At 40.6% G+C, this 5,582-nt stretch overlaps 1 pseudogene; it reads left to right on the top strand.

Annotated features, from left to right (window-relative positions):
- The first annotated feature begins 573 nt into the window (after positions 1-573).
- LOC115305096 lies at positions 574-1,726 on the top strand (annotated as a pseudogene).
- Positions 1,727-5,582: the final 3,856 nt, after the last annotated feature.

The following is a 5,582-nucleotide window of genomic DNA, read 5'->3' as shown; positions in this document are numbered from 1 at the left end:
ATATAAGCGATGTCATACAGTATTTGTCTTTCTCTGTCTGCCTTATTTCACTTAGCATAATGCCTTCCAGGCTCATCCCTGTCGCAAAAACAGGATTTCTTTCTTTTTTAACGGCTGAATAATATTCCACTGTGTAAATGTATGCCGCATTTTCTTTATCATTCATCTGCTAGGTGACATTTAGATTGTTTCCATATCTTGGAAATAATTCTGCAATAAGTATGGATGTGCAGATACCTCTTTGAGATACTGATTTCAATTTCTTCAGATATATACCCAGGAGAGGGATTCTGCACCTATGGTAGTTCAAGTTTCAATTTTTTTCTATTATTTAAAAATTTTTTAGACAGCTGGGAGGGGGCCTGCTGCTCCAGGAGGGATGGAGCAGGGCCCTGACCCTCCCTGTCTCCTACTCTGTGGTTTGCTTCCTGGGCTTACTCGGGTTTGCCAGCTGATTCACTGTTGCTGTGAAAACACGGCTGAACAGGCTATTGAAAGCCACAGAAACCAGAAGAAACTAGTCATGAAAACCCTGACTATCAGCTGATAGATTTCTTCCCTGAGAACGCCTCATAACTGCTAGCCTTTTTTTCCAGACTAGAGACAAACCTTCAGGAGCTGACCAGAATCTGGAGCTGTTTCAGCCCACATTGGTTGGGATCTCTCTGGCCATGCTGGAGGGCGCAGAGTTCTACTTTAACGTGGACCATGGCTACCTGGAAGGCCTGGTGCAGGGGTGCAAGGCCGGCCTCTTGACCCAGCAAGACTACATCAACCTGGTTCAGTGTGAGACCCTGGAAGATGTGAAAATTCATCTCCAGACCACTGATTATGGCAACTTCTTGGATAATCAAACAAATCCTCTTACTGTTTCCAAAACTGACACGGAGATGAGGAAAAAGCTATGCAGAGAATTTGAATATTTCCGGAATCATTCCCTGGAACCCCTGAGCACAGTTTTTACATACATGACTTACATGATAGACAATGTGATTCTACTGATGAATGGCGCATTGCAAAAGAAATCTGTGAAAGAAATTCTGGTGAAGTGCCACCCACTGGGCCGCTTCACAGAAATGGAAGCAGCCAACATTGCCGAGACGCCTTCCGATCTCTTCAATGCTGTTCAGGTTGAAACACCATTAGCTCCATTCTTTCAAGACTGCATGTCTGAAAACACCCTAGATGAACTGAATATTGAATTACTGCGCAGTAAACTGCACGAGCCTTACCTTGAGGCAGTCTATGAATTCTGTAAGAACCACGGTGATGTCACAGCAGAAATCATGTGTCCCATTCTTGAGTTTGAGGCCGACAGACGTGCTTTTATCATCACTCTTAACTCCTTTGCACTGAACTGAGCAAAGACGACCCGGAGACCCGCGACCCGGCCTGTGGCAAGCTGTATCCTGAGGGGCTCCGCCTGTTGGCTCAAGCAGAAGACTCTGATCAGATGAGGAGAGCAGCAGACCATGATGGGGTATACAAGCCTTTGTTTGGCGCTGTGGGTGGTGGCAGTGGAGGAAAGACGTTGGAGGATGTGTTTTGTGAGCGTGAGGTACACATGAACGTGCTCGCATTCAACAGACAGTTCCACTATGGCGTGTTTTACGCATACACAAAGCTGAAGGAACAAGAAATGAGAAATAGCGTGTGGATAGCAGCATGCATTTCACAAAGACATCGAACTAATATTAAGTTACATTCCAATTTTATAACCCAGTGAGGGACCTCAAATATAGGAAATCTTCCATATTGAGATGTTCTGAGGAAAATAAAAAGAATCATGTTATATTATCTGGATTACACAAAAATAATCTACACCATTGTGGACCCACTAGAAACATAGTAAATCAACACTGAAACAGTGTTTCTTTTTTTCTCAGCAGCCTTAAATTTTGTTTCCCCATTATGTCTCACCTTTTTACCAGACTTTAGACATTAATCCTAATTGACCTATGGTATTTATCCTATTCTTGTTTGATTGTATTAACAATCAGATCTAATTAAAGTATCTTACTCTTGCTTTCCTATGCTTCTCCACAGGCCCAAATACTGTCAGTTTTTCTTTTTCCTTCCCTATGTCCACAAAAATCCAGGGCTATATGAGGCCAACATGGACCACATATGATGAGAATATTGTATTGTTTTTTTCTAATACACTTTTACCTGGCTGTCTTGGGAAAGCTACACAATTCTGAATCATATTCCATATTAGATGTGAAGAGCCAAACTAACACCATGACAGGCTTCAGATAAGCCTCAGAAACTAGAAGACCTAAGTTACTCTTTTCCCAGGAGTGATTCAACAGCGGCAGAAAGAAAAAAAAAACGACCCACACCCGCCTATTGTCCTAGCGAGCACCACCCCTAGCCTGGGCCAATCATAAGACCCCAGAAAGATACCTGACATTCCTGCTACTTCTTAGGCCCGCTTAGTTTTAAATTAGCCAATCACCCTGGCGGCACCAACTTCTGCTGATGCGCCGCCCAATCATTTTGTAAGCACCCTTCCCCCCTCCCTTGCCCCTACTGTAATAAAAGTCCTGCCCAACCGGTGATCGGGTCTCTCAGCGTGAACCCACTGCATTGGTGAGGTCTGAGAGACTGAGCTTAAGCCCGAATAAATGCCCTTTGCTTTTGCATACAAAAATAAATAAATAAATAAATAAATAAATAAATAAATAAATAATAAATTTTTTAAATGTGTTTATTTGTTTTTTGAGAGAGGGAGAGATCAGGGGAGGGGCAGAGAGAGGAGAGAGATTATCCCAAGCAGGCTCCATCCTGTCAGCACGGAGCCCAACGTGGGGCTCAGACTCTTGAACCATGAGATGATAACCTGAGCCAAAATCAAGAGTTGGATGCTTAACTAACTGAGCCACTCAGGCGCCCCTCAATTTTTAATATTTTGAGGAACCACCACACTGGTTTCCACTGTGGCTGTACTAGTTTACATTCCCACCAACAGTGTGTAAGTGTTCCCTTTTCTCATCCTTGCCAACATTTATCTTTTGTCTTTTTAAAATTATGGCTATTCTAACAGGTGTGAAGTGGAATCTCATTATGGTTTTCATTTTCATTCCCCTGATAACTAGTAATGTTATGTACATTTTCATGTACCTGTTGGCCATTGGTATTGTTTTCTTTAGAAAATCATCTATTCAGGCCCTTTGCTCATTATTTAATTGGATTATTTGGGTTTTTTTGCTGTTAAGCTGTATGAGTTCTTTGTATGTTTTGGATATTAGCCCCTTATCAGTTATATAGTTTGTAAATATTTTTCTCTCATTCTGTAAATTAACATTTCAAATTTATTATTTTCTTTGATGTGCAGTAGCTCTTTAGGTTGATGTAATCCTACTTGTTTATTTTATTAGCTTTCATTGTCATATTTCTGGTTGTCTTATCCAAGAAATTATTGCTAAGACAATGTCAAGAATCTTTCACTATTTATTGAGGAGTTTTACAGTTTCAGGTTTTAAATTTAAGTGTTTGATCCATTTCAAGTTCATTTTTGTAAGTGGTATAAGAGAGGGGTCCAAGTTTCTTTCTTACGTGGATATCCAGTTTTTTCCAATGCCATTTATTAAGGAGACTACCTTTTTTCTATTGTGTGTCCTTGATGCCTTTGTCAAAAATTAGTAGATCATATATGTGTGAGTTTATGTCTTGGCTCTATTCTGTCCCATTGGTTTATGTGTCTCTTTTTATGCCAGTCCCATGCTGTTTAAACTACAAAGCTTTGTAATATCGCTTGAAATGAGTCAGTGTGATGTGTCCAGGTTTGTTCTTCTTTTTCAGGTTTGTTTTGGCTATTCAGGGATTTTTGTGGTTTCATACAAATTTTAGGATAGTATTTTAGTATTCTCTTATTTGCGAAAAATGCCTTCGGAATTTTGATACAGATCGGATTGAATCTGTAGATTGTTTTGGTAATGTGGACATTTTCACGATGTTAATTCTTCTACTCCAAGAACATGAGAAATCTCTCCATTTACTTTTGTCTTCTTCAGCCTCTTTCCTCAGCATTATATAGTTTTCAACATATAGGTCTTTCATCTTTTTGGTTAAATTATTCATAAGTATGTTATTGTTTTTAATATTATAAATGAGGTTTCTATCTTAATTTCTCTTTCTGATAATTCATCATGAGTGTATAAAAATGCACTGATTTCTGTACGTTAATTTTGTATTGGCAATTTTATTAAATTCAATTATTAGTTCTAAAAAAAAAATGAGGGTCAGGGCAGGCTTCTCTGGGGCAGTAACATAAAAACTGACCCCTACATTTGGGAAGGAATCAAAGCTCCAAGAGCAGCAGAAAGACGTTTCCAATCAGAGGAGTCTGAGGAGCGCTGAAGTGAAGAGAGAAACTCTGTGTGAAGGAGACTGGCATGTGACGGGGAGAGATGCCTGACAGGAGCTGAGAGACGGTTGGGAGCCTAACCTCTCAGGGCCTCTTCGGCCCTGCTCGGGAACTTCAATTTCATTCAAAGGACAGTGGGAAGCCATTAAAATGCTTCACCAAAAAGGTGAAATTCTCCAATTTATGTTGCTATGTCTATCTGGCTACTCTGTGGAGAACAGATATGGGAAGACCAATTAAGAAGCTGCAGCTGTAATCCAAGCAAGAGATAGACCGTGGTGGTCACAGTGGTGGCTATAGAAATGGCAAGAAGGAGAGAGAGATAACATGAAGATGAAGTCAAGAGTTTGTGCTGACAGATTGGATATGGGAGGAGGAGACAAAAAGAAGGGAACACAATCAAGGATGACTTCCAGCTTTCTGGCTTATACAATTGAGTGTGTGTGTATGGGGGGTGCGATTTAATAAGGTGAGGAAGTCCGCACTGGGGAGAGGGCAGACAGATGTGTGCAGCAAATGCATGCTGAGGAGTGAGGAGAATAAAGAGATCTGTTACTTCTGATGAATAATTTATCTGGATGTAAAATGACATGCTACCACTAGGATATAGGCCAATGAATTTTACTGAATGAAAACAGATCATAACAGTATTTGTCAAGTAAGGGAAAAATGACTGAGAGATTCACATCTGGCACCGACTTCCCATTCCACCTCCAAGGGACTCTCATCTCCCTCAGATGTCTGTTCAGCACGCTTTCCTCGAGCGTCACTGAGGACAAGGCTTGGACCAGCTCTGCAAATAAAAAGTAAAGGAAATAATAACAATGCAATGAATTCAAATCCTGAATGGTAAATGAACATGTCTGACAGTCAAAAGGGAAAACCACAAGAAGAGAATACCTTCCAAAGGGAGAAGAGAATATATAAGAAAGCTTTCTACGGACAATGACCTATGTATTAGCCTTGAACATGAATCCGAATTTACCACAGGGAGGAGACATGGAACAGCATTCCAGGCAAAGGAAAAATAAGGACAAAAGATGGAGAGACAGCAGTGCCTGGAATATTTAGGAAATGGCACATATGGTCCTAAGAGCTAAAGGAGGGAAGGATTTGGGGTGAAAAAGTAATGTGTTTAGGGTCAGGTTGTAAGAAAGTATTGAATGCCACACTATTGGTACTACCTGTAACTAACACAGTGCACCGGCATACA

This window comes from Suricata suricatta, chromosome 10 (assembly GCF_006229205.1).
Source record: "Suricata suricatta isolate VVHF042 chromosome 10, meerkat_22Aug2017_6uvM2_HiC, whole genome shotgun sequence".
In the NCBI taxonomy this organism is placed as follows: domain Eukaryota; kingdom Metazoa; phylum Chordata; class Mammalia; order Carnivora; family Herpestidae; genus Suricata; species Suricata suricatta.
Note: the sequence above shows the minus strand (reverse complement) of the source record. Positions and strands in the feature narration are given on the sequence as shown.